This window comes from Rutilus rutilus (genome assembly GCF_951802725.1).
Source record: "Rutilus rutilus genome assembly, chromosome: 7".
NCBI classification, from domain to species: domain Eukaryota; kingdom Metazoa; phylum Chordata; class Actinopteri; order Cypriniformes; family Leuciscidae; genus Rutilus; species Rutilus rutilus.
The window spans coordinates 1917283-1935929 of record NC_140221.1 but is presented as its reverse complement, the minus strand read 5'-3'; positions in this window follow the sequence as shown (position 1 = coordinate 1935929).

The following is an 18647-nucleotide window of genomic DNA, read 5'->3' as shown; positions in this document are numbered from 1 at the left end:
ATAATTGCATTTTCATACTTTATTAATGACCAATTTATCATTTCTAAATGAAGTATATCATTATTTACAAACCGGTTACATTATTTACAAACTAGGTGTAGTCATTGATTAATAAGATCACTTATAAAATGTAAGTAAATGTAGTAGATTCAGGTACTCATCTAAAGTGAGGACTAGTTATACCTTGTAAAGCTTTTACAAAGGAGATTTAAAGACTCAGTTTTCTTCTAAACAGAAAAAGGAAACAAACAACACAGTGATACAGAACATAGAAATATTTATCTGGGTCTTTAAATCTCCTTTATAAAAGCTTTACAAGGCATAACTAGTCCTCACTTTAGATCAGCTCACAGAAATAGTGAACTGACCACTACTAAATGCTTTATAACTACCTGAATTAACCCTGAATTACAGTAGAAATACATGTTAATAAACCATTTATTAACACACTAAGTAACCATCACTATATATCTGAATAATAATATGTATTTATTTTCATTTATTAATCATTTAATCACACTTTCCAAGTGATCTTATGAACCACTGACAACTCTTAAATAACTGGTGTGTAAATAATGCTAAACTTCATTTAGAAATGATAAATTGATCAATAAAGTATGAAAATACAATTATTAAACACATTATAGATATGCTCATAAATCAAGAACAAAGCATTTATAACTGTATTTATAAACTGCTTATTAATGTATATTAATGCTTTATAAATGATGAATTAACTGTTTACTAATGCTGAACTAATGATTAACCCATTTAATCCCAGACACAAAAATATCCAAATCATGTGTCATTAGTATCCCTTTGAAACAATCAATCATAATTGTTAGAAATTTTCATGGAAAAGTGTGTGAAAAAGTGTGTTTTATGATCGGTCACAATTGTGACCGGTGGGATACTGTGTTGTATCAACCATTGTACAGATTGAATATAGGTCTATTTGACCTGTGCAGTGTATTTGTGTGTGTGTGTGTGTGTGTGTGTGTGTGTGTGTGTGTGTGTGTGTGTGTGTGTGTGTGTGTGTGTGTGTGTGTGTTTTTTGTGTGTTTTTGTGTGTCTCTGTGTGTGTGTGTTTGTGTGTGTGTGTGTGTGTGTGTGTGTGTGTGTGTGGAGATCAGACATCAGAACGAGACGTGACCATGTGTGAGTGTGTGTGTGTGTTTGTGATGGTGTTTTTGTGTGTGTGTGTGTGTTTCTGTGTGTGTTTCTCTGTGTGTGTGTGTCTGTGTGTGTGTGGAGATCAGATATCAGAGAAGAAGTGACCGTGTGTGTGTTTCTGTGTGTTTCTGTGTGTGTGTGTGTGTGGAGATCAGACATCAGAGGAGACGTGACCGTGTGTGTGTGTGTGTGTGTGTGTGTGTGTGTGTGTGTGTCTGTGGAGATCAGACATCAGAAGAGATGTGACCGTGTGTGTGTGTGTGTGTGTGTGTCTGTGTGTAAAATTAGGTAGAAAGTAAGGTAGAACAGTTAGCCTATGTGTATTAGCATGTAGATACAATGGGTTATCCCACCGGTCACTATTGTTGCCGTTGACATGTTTGTGAGTTCTATGACCACATTAAACAAAGTTGAGTAATTGCAAATGCATATATCAATACTAGACACCTTAAACATGATGTGTACCAAAAATCTATGTCCTATATTTATGTTAACATACTTTACCACCCTTTTCTTTGGGAGCTTTCTTGCTGCCATCCTCTTCTCTTGGTGCAAACAGGAAGTAAACAGCTCTGGTCATGTGACAATTTACAGTAAACATGCGACACTGCACATATTTCATTGAGACCCTTTATTATTTCAATATGTGCTGGAAATGCATTGATAGATCATTCAGTAACATTTTTATAGCCTTAGGAATGAAAAAAATTTTTTACAGTCACTATTGTGACCGGTGGGATTAAATGGGCATGCAGTTATTATAAAGTGTTACCCAGAAAGGTTTACATGCGATGCAAAAGACTATGCGCACTAACCATTACCATAGTAAACATGGTAAATACGACCGCTTGAAGAAATCAGACAAATCATAAAGGCTATCACAATCGTGTATTTATTTTATCTGTCAGTACGACTCGTCTCTTTATACCGGACTGTCTGATATCCATATTTAGCTCTGCATTTGACATACAATAAAGCAACTCTGGTTTTCCGGGAGCTTCCTCTGTTCTCTTTTCTGGTCGTATTTTTGGTGGAAAACTTGTAGAAATGATCCTTCTTTCTAAATATGATATAAACACTGTACTGTGACAACAAATAAACAGAAACCGATGAGGCTGAATAAGTGTCCTCTTTCTTTTGTGAAATAATGGTAAATAGCACATTATTTATGTGTGTTGCAGATTTGACACAAATTAATTAATTATGATCAATGTATCACGTAATATTGTAAAACTGTGGTGAAACATATATGCTTGGGTTTTAAATCTTTAAGTAAACATCAAAAATATCAACAAATGCCACTTTAATCATGTTTGTTTTGTGATCTTGCTAGTTTCAGTGATTTCTTTCTGATTAGTTTTTCTGATACAACTTCCATTTGTTGGCGAAATGATGGGTTTGTGTGGCGTTGATACTTTGTTTTGCCCAAATTCAGCAAAGACGTTTGCATATCCCCCGATACATTGACAATGTTGTCCAGATTGGATGGAGTTGAGAGAAATATTATGTATTTTTAAACTTATTGTGTATTGTCACCATCTTAACAACAAGCTCATATCAGAGTCTATTCAACTGTGCTTCAAGACTTTCATGAACACGAAGCAATTAAAGGCTCTTTATTTTATTTATTTTTATATATTTACAGAGGATTTTACAAAATGCCTTAATAATCCTTTTAACTGCATAACAAAAGCTACAGAGCACTGGGAAAAATGCTTTTTGTTTTCAGCTTTCTACCAAGTTTGTTTCCATTGTTCAGAAGTGCATTTCCCAAAAGCCTTGTTAGCGAACTATGGTCGCAAGTTCCGTTGAATTGTGTTGGTAACGACGGACTTCGGGTGTCACGAATCAATGGATGTGATGATGCACTTGACAAACGGAGTAGAAGACAAAACCATCTTTAATAAATCCAAAACAGAAAGCTCAGGAGATCATTGGAGAAACTGATAACGCAGCCACATGTATAACACCATACCATGAACAAAGGAAAACTTCAAGGCTTACATGTGGAGTAATCAGGGAGAACAGAAAGAGGTGTGATGAACATGAACTAATCTCACTCGCTCACTCAGTCAGTCAGTCAGTCAGTCACTCGCTCACTCACTCACTCACTCACTCACTCACTCACTCACTCACTCACCTGCTCACTCAGTCAGTCAGTCAGTCAGTCAGTCACTCGCTCACTCAGTCAGTCAGTCAGTCAGTCAGTCACTCGCTCACTCACTCACTCACTCACTCACTCACTCACTCACTCACCTGCTCACTCAGTCAGTCAGTCAGTCACTCACTTACTCACTCACACTAACTCACTCACTCACTCACACACTCACTCACTCACTCACTCACTCACTCACTCACTCACACTAACTCACTCACTCAATCTATCAGTCACTCACTCACTCACTCACTCACTCACTCACTCACCTGCTCACTCAGTCAGTCAGTCAGTCAGTCACTCACTCACTCACTCACTCACTCACTCACTCACTCACTCACACTAACTCACTCACTCAATATATCACTCACTCACTCACTCACTCACTCACTCACTCACTCACTCACTCACTCACTCACTCACACACACTCACTCACTCACTCACTCACACACTCACTCACTCGCTCACTCACTCTCACACTCACTCATTCACACACTCGCTCACTCACTCGCTCACTCACTCACTCACTCACTCACTTGCTCACTCAGTCAGTCACTCGCTCACTCACTCACTCACTCACTCACTCACTCACACACACACACACTCACTCACTCATTCACACACTCACTCACTCACTCACTCACTTGCTCACTCAGTCACTCACTCACTCAGTCACTCACTCACTCACTCACTCACTCACTCATTCACACACTCACTCGCTCACTCACTTACTCACTCACTCACTCACTCACTCAGAGTTTCCACAGTTTTCACAGTTATATGTGGGTGTTTTGTCCATCCAGACACACAGCTCTTAAGCCCAGAGATAAGGTTATATGTGTGTGTGAGTCCCCGGCGGGCTCTGGATCTGAGACGTGTGGAGAGCAGCTGAGGGTTCAGGAGATCTCAGCGCAGAAGAACATCACTGATGTTCATGCTGACATTTCAGCAGGACGCCGAGGAGCTCTAATAAAAGAGCAGCTGATCCCGAGACTCAGACACAGACACAGACACAGACACACACACACACACACACACACACACACACACACACACACACACACACACACACACACACACACACACATACGAGATCTCGGTCACACTGGGGCCAGACCACTGACAGCTGGCCCACACACAACCCCTGTGCTGGAAACACTCACAGGGAAGATACTTTGAGTTCGTCAAGCTACAAGAATTTGATGTGGTTCCCAACACTCAAGCTATTTAACCCTATCAAGCCTGCTGTATTATATTTTATACACACATTTCTAAAGCCTTTAAATTATAAAGCCTTTAAATTAATAACTTTGATGAACTTTTTTGATCCACTTCAAATATTGACTACTGTAGTTTAGTTAGAATTTAGTTTCAAACTGTTTAACCCTATAAAGCCTGCTGTGTTATATTTAATACACACATTTCTACACTTTTTTTTCAAACTACAGAGCTTTGATCATAAAAAACATTCAAATATCATGTTACTAATACATATTATTGGCAGATATTGATACGCATTTTATGCAAGTATATTATATACTGTTTAAAATATGTCATTGATTTACATTACAAGCATCAGAATTGCATCTTACTTTCTGGCCTTGTACACATCAGTGACTTATTTTTGTTCCTCTGAATAATTTTCTTTTCTTTTTTTTTTTCTCCAGAATGAGCTCCATATTCTCAATATGTCATACAATATGAGACTTAAAATACATTGTGTGTCATGATTTGTTTCTCCAGCATTTATCTACCACTAGAAATGATACAGATATCCATTATCTAAACTTAAAGAGATACATTTACCCTGAATGCACTAAAATGAATCAGACTTTCTAACACTTTAAATGAGAGAGAGGCTATTTTAGGACAGTTTGATTATTGCCTCAGTTTCTTAGTTTCAAGTAAAATGCAATACAATGTGACAAACCCAGCGGTGTGATGTTGTGTTGGGCTACAGGGCTTCTCGTGGGATAAAGTAGCTTGTTACTGGAAAATGTACACTGTTTTAAAAGGAGCTGAGCTACTAAAAACGTAGTAGAGTTAGTTCTTAACTCTGACAGCAGCTTATGGTTCTTTTTAATGTGCAAAGTTGCACAGCATGATTGCAGACACTTTAATAGAATTAGTTCATTGTATTTTTTCTAACAAGGAACTATGGGGTGCATCTCACACTCTAAAAAATGGTGGGTTGTTTTAATATGGACAAACCTGAACGTTGGGTTAAAAATGTAATTTAAAAAATGTAACCCAACGGCTGGGTTTGTCCATATTTGACCCGAAGTGCAAGAACATGTCCAAGTCAGATTCCACACCATTATCAAAAGAAATGAAATGTTTGAAGTTGAGAGTTTAGTTTAAGAAAACTGAAAACATATGTATTTGCCTTGTATGGAAGCGTATTGCATTCACTTGAGGAAAAATAATCTACTCTGTTTTTCTGAATTAACGAGTTAATTATCTCAGAATTACGAGATAATTTTTCATGAATAAAAAGTTTTTGCTCTGTTTTTCTGAATTAATGACTTAATTATCTCAGAATTATGAGATAATTTTTCTTGAAATAAAATGTATTTGCTCTGTTTTTCTGAATTATTGAGTTAATTATCTCAGAATTATGAGATAATTAAGTCATTAATTCAGAAAAACAGAGCAAATATTTTTTATGAAAAATGATCTCATAATTCTGAGATAATTAACTCAATAATTCAGAAAAACAGAGCAAAAACTTTTTATTCATGAAAAATTATCTCGTAATTCTGAGATAATTAACTCGTTAATTCAGAAAAACAGAGTAGATTATTTTTCCTCAAGTGAATGCAATACGCTTCCGTAGCCTTGTGACGTTATAGTTACAATAATAAAAGGTGCACTGGTCAATATAGCAGATTTACCGACATTTTTTTTTTTGTATTAATAACTTTTCACCACAAAATTTTGTGTTAGAACAACTTTTCCGTATTGTTAACTTGTTGCATAAACTTAAAGTTTATTTTTGAGTTTTACAATGATCTTACTCAACGTCTAAACAGTGTTTTTTTGTGTGTGTGTGTTTTTTTTTTACAGGTTCACACTGCACACCATTGTTTTCACTTCATTTTGATGTCAGCTAGCAGTCAATATTAGTCTGCAGAATGTCTGCTTAATATCTTCTAACTTAACGCTTTATTTTGATGCTCCTCAACACACATTCTACTGACTATAAGTAACTTTGCACCTACATGTCAAATGATTCTACTAACCCGAACCCTAACAGTCTACTAATACTCTAATGAGTCCACCGACTGCCTTTGATGATTTCAAACAGAATGTAAGTTCTAATTCTAGGATTTCTATTCACTAAAGCCAGTTATTCAGCCGAGGTCTGGGAGATGCCGATGCGCTTATACCTCTGACCCTTCAGTGTCAGTTTAAACATGCTTTCAACTAGAAATCATCTGGAAAATCAGCCAGTGTGTCAACGGCATTAGCAGTCGGCGACGATTCATGTATTTGTCGAGTGAAAGTGTTTGATAACAGGCTGAGATAAAGCGAGCAGTGTTTGGTTGCTCATATTTTTGCTCCCGTGAAGCAACCCACTTCATGTAAAATAAAACAGCTTTTATATGTACATCATTTCCCAAATATTGTTCAAAAGTGCTATGTGTAAAATGTTATTAATGGGCCTATATAATGCACCTTTAAACCCATTCCCCAGACATACTCCACATTCTCATTAATGTAACACAACAACAACAAAAAATCTTATTCTAATTACGGTAATGTATCCAGGAGTTGTCTGTGAATCCATTTGACACACTATTTCTCAACATATAAGCAGACGGTTTTTATTAATGAAGACATCTGAAGCCATATGAAGACATCTCAGGCTCCTGTACAGTGTCCAACGGTTCACTTCCTATAATGCAAAAAGGCATTTATGTACCTATAAAAATAGAGCAAGGTACAAATAATTCCAAAATATTGTCCCCATGCAGAGAATCGATCCCATTGAAACCAAAATGAACTTTATGGAAGGGTCTGCCAAAATACATAAACACATTATTTTCCAATAAATGCATAAGCTTTTCTTATGGCACAGCAGACCGTTAATAATAACATTATTATTATATACATTTCAGAATTGTGTCGTTAACAATCCAGGTACACTGCAACTCAGTGATCCATGTAAGATGCTTACTTCTCTCACTTTCACAAAGAAAAGCTTGGATTGCATTTCAATTTAACAATGACTGAGGAAACAATACCATTACAGTGCAGCTTTACCAATCAAGAAAACACAATCATTACCATGTAGAGGATGATGGCTTTTCATTGCACCAATACCGAATTAAATGCACGCTCATTTCAAAACGAGAAAATGTACAAAACCTTGTTTTGTTTCTCTCATTGCACCAGACGGAAGGACTCGTATCGTCATGTCATAATGAACAAATGAGCATAGCTTGAACTGTTTCACGGACATCTACAAACAATGTAATTAAGCGTGTAAATGATCAATTGGAGCCTCTTTCCTGCATTAATACTTTACTTTCTTAATTTTGCATGTGAACATTGTGCTGCTCATTTGCATTTTTTGCCATTCCTGTCTCTTTCCTTCATCCTGATTGGAATAATAGAATTTGAAAAATTACAGAAATGAAAGTGCATTTCACAGTCTACTGAAGCAAGACAAGCCATTTGAAATTAATCAAAGCATAATGCAGTTTACAACGTGGTAAAGCGTCGCTGTGGGTTGAAATGAGGCGGACTTCTTCCACACCGCATCTCAAGCTTCTGTCTCTATCTCTGAATCCTGATCCGGGCCACTTTAAAGGCCAATGTAATTCGGGGATGTTGGTAAGTGGAAGCTTCCTCATGTCATGGTTTGTAGTTCTGTCGGGGTTGAGAGAGCGGCGTGTTCGGAGCATTTCAGAAAAGCACAAATTTCCGTCTGGTATTGAGCCATTGAGCTGGAGTGGATCTTTAAAAGTTGAACGTGTCCCAGAGGTTCTCGTCACACTTAACCTCTGTGACTGTTGCCACAAACCGGAAGTCTGCAGCAAGCTTTATTTAGGGATGGGTGCAACATGAACATGTTAGTGCATGAATTTCAGGTAACACACACACACACATATATAGGTTCATTGGAAAAATCTACCTATACTTGTACACACAATTCAATGCACTTTTGAGCTGAACTGAACATCTAGTGGCAGTAAAACACCAACAACTTTTATTTATTTGCACATAAAATATGATTACACATGCATATTAATGATTACTAAAGACTTCCATTTTCGCGCGAGAGGTCAAAACACTTTTATCATAGTGGATGACTTGTAAACTAATACATTTTAATTTTTGCATCAGATAAGCAGCTCCATGTGTGTGTCTTTTCTGCTATAGTAAACTTGCTCTGAAGCTCACCTGATACAGCACTCAACACTCGGGTGCGAGTCTGTGATTGGTCACGACCAATTCGTATGTATTCTACGAGGTGGCAAATTCGTACGAATTCATACGATTTGTCTAAACCCCAGTGATGGGTAGGTTTAGGGGTGGGGTCAGGGGTAGGTCATTCGTACCAATTCATACGAATTGGGCAACTCGTAAAATAAGTATGAATTGCTGTGAGATCGGGTTGAATAATCACATTCCTGTGATGCACATTCTGTAAGCGCTTGGTGAATGTAAACGGGCTACTGTTACGTCTCTATAGCACGCGTTGTATTTATTGTGCAATTATTTATACGCAAAAATGAGTTTTTACGTGCATATGATACGCTCTGTACACCTCTTGGGTAGGTTAGTGGTGTAGGGGACGCACATAAACAAATATTTTCGCGTATAAATTGGACGATAAATACAATGCGTTCTAGAGACGCATTTCATGAGATCAGGCTAGTTTTGCAAATTAGGTGAATTAAACGTTCTGATAAACTTCATATTTGCATATTGATGTCGCTGCAGTGTTATAACAACTTGCATTCCCATGCACATCATGCCCAAGAACACCCAAGGCTCTAATCTGTGGATGTTACGCTTTGTGCTGAACAAAACAGGAGGGTTGCACTTTATTTTGATGGTCCTTTTAACATATTCTGTTGACGTAACCTTACACCTACATGTCTACTAACTCGCATTAGAGTGATAGTAGAGCATTAGTAGACTGGGTTAGGGTTAAGAATAAGTTGACGTGTGGATGCAAAGTTACTTATAGCCAACAGAATAGTCAAAAGGGACCATCAAAATAAAGTGTAACCAACAGGAGTCATGAGTAACAAAAGCCAGGCCACAAACGCACACTGTGCTTTTTTTTATCCCAAATATAATTGAAAGAAAAACTTGAGTTGAGAAACAGTAAATCACTTTGATTGCAAAAAGATCTGCTTCCATAACGCCTGTCATCACTCCATCCCAGCAGTGCTCAGACGCTCTCGACATCCCAGTGAAAAGAGCCTCTTATTTCCTCACTCCCATCAATCTCATTTTAAGACCCAGCACTCTATAAATACTGCGGTCTGTCGAGTCTCTGTTCGCTCAGAGGTGCGTGTGTCCGCTGACAGCCAGAGAATGCCGGGGAATAAACCCCTCTGCCCTCGACTCGCACCCCCCAGCTAAGAATAAGAATGATGTCCACGTTCCCCTCGCCAAACTGGGACTCCAGAGTGGGAGATTAGTGGAGTCTGCGTGCTATTCCAGACATCTCTCATCCGCTCTCCGTTCTGCTCGACTGGTCTATTTCTGCAGCCTGACTGCTTTGCGATCGTGGCCGTGAATCCGCCGTACCTGTTTATCCCACCGCGGCTTACATGGGGGTTTGTGCACAGCTTATAGGAGCTTTTTTGTCCTGCAGGCTGGATTGGGGATGTTTACTCCGTCCTGTTAATCCATGCAACACTAGAACCCGGTGTTTCTCCGGGACGAGCTCGTACTGGGCAGCTCGGAGACTCCCAGCGAGAGGATGACCTCACCTCGGATCGGCTTGGTTTTGTCTTCGGGTCAGGCTGGCGGTCTAGACTTTCCTAGCCGACGCTGTCTGTGAGCGGGGTACAAAACAGGGCCTTTTTTCTCAACAAGAGCGCAGTGAAACGAGGAAGAACATTGGATTGTTAACCTAAGGTGGTCAAACTATTAAACTTGTATAATGTTTATCTTTGTTTTGGTTTCCAGTAAACATCTTTAAAACCATTTCTTTCTTTTTTTAACTTGCATAACAGCATTTGAAGGCTTGCTTTCAGAAAATCTATCTTTGTCTTTTTTGAAACATGAAAACATTGGATTGTCAAACTCAGGAGGTCAAACTATTAAACTAGAGAAAATAAAATATGAACTGTTTTGTGTTTTATTTATTTTACAAGAGGCTTGCAATTGTCTGCAACCCTACAACTTTGCTTTATAATGTTTATCTTTGTTTTATTTTCATCTTGAAAACCATTTTAAAAAATGACTTGCACACCTGCATTTGAAGGCTTGGTTTCCGAAAATCTTCCTTGATTATGTGTAGCAGACGTGTCATTTTTGAAACATTGACATTTTATAAAAGTGAACAAAATTTCCCAAACTCATCTTTACACCTTGGATGGGCTTAGTCGTGTCTCCGGGCCAGGCTGTCGGTCTAGACTGTGCCAAATGTCCCATCTGACGCTGTTTGTGAGCAGGGAACGAAATAGGGCCTTGCAAAAATACTTTTTTTTCTTTCTTTTTTCCTCAACAAGTGCTCAGTGAAAAGAGGAAAAACATTGGATTATCAGCCTCAGGAGGTCACATTATTAAACTAGTAAAATAAAACTGTTTTGTGTTTTATTCATTTTACTGGAGGCTGGCACTTTTCTGCAACACTATAACTTTGCTTTATGTGTTTATCTTTCTTTTGTTATCCAGTAAACATCCTTAAAAATGCATTTGAAGGCATGGTTTCAGAAACTAAACTCATTTTTTTCTTAGCTAGGTTGGGACCAAATGTTGTTTTGTAGTTACTGATACATGTATATTCTTCCCATTAAGTGAGGCAAAGTATTTATTTTATTTTTTTGTTACAATAACTGTTGTATCAGGGATGAATGAAACAATGAAAATGAAAATAGGAATGAGATTAGTTGTGCTCTGCAGAAAGAATAGAAATGATCACCATATAAATAAATGTTGCATTGTTAGTAGTGAAGGGAACTCTTGTGCGCTACGGCATATTTTTTTTTAAAGAGTATGAAAATTATATAGCCTACTTTAAAAGTAGATACTTGAGTGTGAACTGCTTGTTATAACTGATAACTTAATGCTATTTGTTTCAGACACTTAATTGCATGGTATTATAGTTTACATTTATATTTAATGCAGTTAGCTGAACTTCAGTACATCTTTATATGCAATTTCATAATTACTTCTATTGTCTTTGAAATAGGTTTAAAGTGTCCTTCTGAATGTGCAATATTTAAATGTAAATGTTGAATATGACACGATAGTTAAAACTATAATCAGGCACTGCATGTGCTTTATTATGTTAGTGAACACATCAAAATAAGTGCACTTCTTTTAGGAAACATAGTTGTGTATTATCTTTAGAGACGCTTAAGTGGATTATATTTCATTAACATTATATTTTCTGCAGCTATTTTTTTTTCTATAACTAGACTAGACTTGAAGTACACATTCAGTCGGATTAAGCCCACATTCAAGAGAAATCATGCAGCCACAACACAAAATGTTGGACACAATTACTGATGAACTGAATATAAATTTAACAGATGTCATCATTTTAATGATGGGAAACCCAATTATACTTTATTTGTGGCAAGTGTCATCTGCAACTGAATATTTTAAGCTTTTTTTTTCTTTTTTCTTCGCTGTCTACCCAGTCAAGCAGCTTCCGATATCACTTTTTTTTCCCCAGCATTTGTCTCATATTGATTCCTGTTTGATGTGCATCCATACTAGAGCTGGAATCAGTATGCGTTTGACGCAGTGCTGCCGTTGATCAGACAGAACTGAGTGAAGCTAAATCAAACCTCATTATGGCTCAGTACTGCTTATTAGCTCATTCATCTTTGATCGTTATTTCCCAAAGTCATTGAGTTTTCTAATTATAAATAAATAATAAACTAAAAGGGAACCTGGTTTATTCAATCTGCGCGCATTTTCACGTGACGTACAGTGATTTTGTATAAGCCAATGCTAAATGGCATAATGCAGCACGTAGCGTGCGGCGGCGTAATTGGTATTAATCATTTTAGTTGTATTTTGTTTGTCTGATTCATTCTGTGTATATACAGCCTGCAAATGAGTGTCTCAAACAGCAAAAATAGCTTAAATGTCCTAAATACAATCTAGCCGTGATACCGTTAGCAGGAAACATGAATGCAATTGAAGAGTGTCTGTTTTCTTAATCCAGTCCTCAGGCTGTGTAATCTGCATGCCTGTTCTCCATGCCAATCACTCGCTTAACTAAGGGCTCCTGCAATGACATCATCAGAATGTGACATCGTTTTGGAGGGAAAACAGCATAACGAACATCGGCTAGGGTGAATTCTGTGCTGCTTCGTTACTTTAAAACATTCCATCCTGTTTGATCAAAATACACAAATCAGTTTGATAGTAACTTTTCAAAAGGATGTGCAAAAGTCCATCACAATGAAGATTCATCTGTGAAATATACCTGGAGTAACGCAGTATATATGGACCGCTGATTTACTGAAAGCACAAGTAATGTAGAAAGTTCGGGAACACTTTACCTAAAGCCTTTAATTACATTATAAAGCTGTTCATGGTGTATGCCATAATGCATTATAGCTTTTCATAAATAATTGTAACCAAAGTTAAATGCATTATGCCTTCTAAAGGTGTAACAATGAATAAGTATTATAATATATTATAACTTTGGATGCATTTATTCATGAGAACATACAATGCATTATAAGGTGCGTTAAAAGGCATAATTAATGCATTGATAATACTAGTATAATGCATTATGCCAGTGTTTCTCAACTGGTAGGTCGTGGCGTGTGTAGTCAACAACAACAACAACAAGCGTAATTTCACTGATGCGAGACATGTTTTGAAACACGTGCATTAAAGCTGTTGAATCTTCTGTCAGATGCAGTTTAAATAAAGAATTATGTTGTCCATTAGTAAGTCATGAAATTACTAAAAAGTACCTATAAATTACATAATTGGTACTTCGTGTGTTAGCTGGGAAGGATTTGCATGCATGCAAGCATGATGTTCATTCTATTAAGTAAAGTGAGATGGTACTTGAATGTGTTTACCATTTTGCTTGGTTTTTGCAGCTGATATATATAAATTCCTTAAAAAAAAATGGCTTAATGACCCACTGTAAAAAGTGGTCAGTTGACTCACTTGCAAAAAAGTGAGGAAACCTGTTGCCTTAAAATTATTAAGTAAATAAACCATACGTAAAAAAAAAAAAAAAAAAAAAAAAAGTTGTGTGAACTTGGCAATTGCACATAACCTTTTATCAATTTAGCATTTAGTTTATTTACAGAATGTTTTTAAGGCAACAGGTTCCCTCACTTTTTTTCTTTTTTTTAAGTTAAGTCAACTGATCACTTTTTACAGTGTGAGCAAATGTGGGTCCCTTGCCAAAGGTGAGAACCACTGCCTTATACAAATGTCTCGGTTAAAATTATTTGAAATGACAAACGTTGTTAAATTAATAGTTATTTGCATTTGGTGACAGATGATGTAAATGGTATCTCCACCGATCCTGAGCTCATGGCAGCGCTGAAGGTTGATGTACAATGACAGACATACTGCGGGACGACAGCTGCTATCAAGAATGGATTCCCGCTCTCATCCCCCATTAAGGTCCACAGTTGTACTGTAGTAAACATCATGTATGGGCTGAGCAGCTGGATGTGATACATCACACAGAACGAGGGCATTATTAAAAGTCGAGGGATGCTGATGAAAGACACGTTCCCCGCTGGATGTTTGGCTTCCCTCTGGAGATCAGGGGAAAGACAGCATCTCACGCTGATCTCTCTGCTGGTTCCCAAACTCCGCCTGGAGCAGCTGCTGGGTGACGTGTTGAGCCCTGCTTTTCAATTGCTTCTTTCTGGCTGCATCCAATATTGAATACTTCATACAGTATGTGCCTACGATGAGAACTTAACAAAATTAACTCAAAATTAAATCTTACACTCTAAAAAATGTAGGGTTGTTTAACCCAAATATGAGTCAAATATGGACAAACCCAGCCGTTGGGTTACATTTTTTAATTAAATTTTTTAACCCAACGGTTGGGTTTTGTCCATATTTGACCCAAATTTGGGTTAAAACAACCCCACTTTTTTTAGTGTGTATAAGGCCACGAAAGAGGATTTATGAACAGCAGTGAAGCGACGCAACTGACGCTGGTAGGTCACATGACAGTAACGGCATAATGTATGTACCAAAGCTGCTTTAAGGCAAGCCTCCAATGTTAGGAAAACAACAGTGTAACACTGCGTTACGCTGGGAAGGAGCAGACGTCAACGGAGGAGAGGCTTCACTACGCTGAATAAACTGCTTTTGTGGAAAACAGCTTAGCGTTTAATGAATCGATAGCCTCTACATGTTTGCTCAGAAACATTTTGTATTGATCTATTTTTAGAGTTTACACTGGAAAAAAAGCTTTTTTTATACGATAAGTCAGGGACAATTTTTTTGACAGTCTTCAGTTTATGGCACTTCTCATTCATTTCTATGGTCTCCGCAAACAGCGATTGGCTGTCGCACAACTCTGACAGGAATTAAATGTGTCATGGCTGTAATGTGATTGGTTAACATGGCGGATGGATGGATGGATGGATGGATGGATGGATGGATGGATGGATGGATGGATGGATGGATGGATGGATGGATGGATGGATGGATGGATGGATGGATGGATGGATGGATGGATGGATGGATGGATGGATGGATGGATGGATGGATGGATGGATGGATGGATGGATGGATATTATCTTGCCGTTGAGCGTGCATCAGTTGTACACTCATTATTGCATGGATGGATGGATGGATGGAGTGCATTATGGGTATTATCTTGCCGTTGAGCGTGCATCAGTTGTACACTCATTATTGCAGTGCATTATGGGGATTGAATTAGTGTACTCGGTAATATCCACTATGGTTTTGGACACCACTATCACGGTTTCCACAAAAAAATGAAGCAACACAACTGTTCTCAACACTGATAATAATGATACATGTTTCTTGAGCAGCAAATCATCATATCAGAATGATTTCTGAAGGATCATGTGACACTGAAGACTGGAGTAATGATGCTGAAAATGCAGAAATTAATCAAACTCATTTGCCCTCATAATCAAAAGCTCTCCTTTTAAAGTTCTTTGCAATTTTACTCTCCCCATATGCATTGAAATAACGTGTTAAATGCTTTTTAGTTTTCCAAAACAGAATGAAGGAATACATTACACTTTTGGGCTGCATGGTAATCTGCTTAGACTGTTGAACAGAAATAGCTGCTGTGCCCAGAACGCGCTGTCTGCGGATTATGCAAAAACAGCAAACTGCTGCACAGACACCTTTACTGCTCAGACCCATGCGGCATCGCACAAGCTTCCCGACAATAAGAAAACAAAGTGTTCGGAGGTGTGAAATGGTGTTTTGGAGGTGTTGTCTGTTCCCACATCTGCTCTGATGAATTCATCCAGAGCCTGATGTTCCTCATAGATGCAACAGCAGTAAAGCACAACGACAAATCAGTGAGCATATGGTCACACTGCTATTAGAGTCACAAGATGAATTTAATAATGTTTTAATGAAAGAAATGTTCTCCAAAAACCTCCCACCTTTTAAATAACATGGAATCCTGGTCATTTTATGAAAAGATAAACTCTCCATAAAGGCCCGTTCAACATGTCTAATATGTCAGAAACGCAAAACATTTCTTGTCTCACCACAGTCAGTTATGAATTACATTAATCATGTAAAATGATAGCATATCTTCAATGCAAAATTTGCTAAATTTCTTGAAGTTAAGTAGTGTGCATCATTGCATGTTATTATCCGTAGCTGAACATTTCTATTGATGAACAGTTGTCAAAAATTAAATGTTTAGATACTTACATCTCTTTCACTGCTAAAACCAAAGCGTTGGGATTCGCACTCGTATTCAGTGAACAGTAAGGCCCGCCTTCTTTGATTTGATTGGCCTTCTCAATCATTTTGACTTTAGACACTGAGGCAGAGCAGCCTAAAAAATATAACTTTTAAAACGTGTTGTCATGGGAGACAATTTGGCCATTTCTAATTATCCCGCTCTAATCCCCCTCATTAATTGCGTTTCTATTACAGATTTGCAATCCCAGCCACCGCACTAGTCATTCTTTTTAATCGAAGGAGACGTTCGCATTTTATCCAAGCATGAATGGCAAGGAAAGTCCCTTATACGTGTGAGTGGCCGCGTATGAGGTGTTGCTTGGTGTTTCTCACTCATATCTGCTTCGAGTTCTTGATTGTGGCATTTCTTTGTGGTTTAGAATCCAGTATTCTCGCAATTCTTTTGTCTGTTATGAATTTAATAAAGAACTTTGTCTCGTCTTCTTTCCACACCTACCGCGCCATGTATGTCAGGTGACTTGTAAATGCGCAAAAACTGTTTCCATCGCAGTTTTGCGAAATATTCCTTTTTCAAATTGCCTGAAAAACCACCTCATGCAAGCGCAATTTTTTTTCCAGCAATATGTGGGAGTTTTTGCGGAATTGACGTGTTTCCGTTGCCTGTATTTTCAATTCACAATTTAAATTTGCACAATTTGAAGGGTAATGGAAACGCAGCTATTGTCTTGGTGGTTACGGCCCTGGTTTATATGAATTCACAGAAAAAGACTTCTTACAGACTTAATTGTACAGATGTAAACCTCCACACTGACTCCCGGCACATAGTGAATCATCCTGGAGGTGTGACAGTAGTGTGTGTAATCCTACATCAACTCTCTCTGAGGTCGTGATAGAATAACTGAATCTCAGACCAAGTGTTTCACATGAGAGATGAGAAAACTTTGTTCAGGTGACTCAGAAGATTGAATACCCAGTGCTGGCCAAAGTCACCAGTGTTGATGTGTTTGCAGAATATTAATCTCCTGATTGCATTTATATTCGTGCAATTGGAATATGCATTTATCCAAAGCGACTCTCATTGCTTTCAAGGTAATCATTTCATCAGTTCATGAAGCCACGGCCCATTGCTTGCATCATGCTTTACTGTTTGAGCTACAGACAATGTTTATTTTTCAAACTTGTAAGTATTGGTATTGCATTTCAAAAATGCAAGTTTACGGTTTACTTTGTGTCATTAATGTAAAATATTAAATCAAACGTTCTGCATAGGGTTGAATTCAGGTTGATTTGAACACTTTTCCCCATTGAGATGGCTGTGTCCAAATCAACCTGAATTCACCCTGCATTTTTTACATTTTAATTGATAGTTGAATAATGACAAATCAAATAACAATCCCAGTCAAAGAGATATATCTGAAAGTTTAACATATTTTATGAACAATGTACAGGCCTATTTTAATAGAATAAAAGTGAGGCTAAAAGTGAGGCTACTTAATAAAAGTGAGGCTATAATTAATATATTTAAATAGACTGTTGTAACGATTCGGTGTGGCTTAACAACACACACTGCACAAAGAGATTCAAGGAAGTAGTATTTAATAAACTCAATAATCACTTCAGGAAAACCACTGGAGATATAATAAGTCTAACCACACTTAAACATACTGTATGTAAACATGCCAAACACTGAACAGAAAGTACTCAGAGCTTAAATACACGTGGAGAGGTAATCAACTGAACAGAAACAGGTGCGCGGAATTAATTAACAACCAGGGAAACTAACTAGGGCACAAAGAACACAGGCAAAACGGGAACAAATTACTGGCTGACATCGAAACCAAACACAGTGAAACTAAACAGGGTGACTAAACTAGTTGTTTCCCGTACAACTATACAGCAACTATATAGCTCGCTGCTTAACTACCATATTACGATGCATCGTTGGAGAAATCAACTAGCTAGTCACGACTGTTTCCCGAAACCGTATGTCGCAAAGTATAGTTCAACCACGTTGGTTTATGACGTCTCGCACGTGGTGGACTAATAACTTATTTTAATTAATCTGTTTGAGATCGAATTAACGCTAGATTTTGTCATATAAGTTACAGACATGGCTTCTGAAGAACATTTCTAATTGTTCTCAGTTATTTTGCTTTATTACCAGACTCAATATTTGGCTCGTTCTTACATAGTAGAGCACGTTCGCACATGCGCAGTCTTCAAAAATGGTGCTTTAAATCTCTTGACAAACTAAAA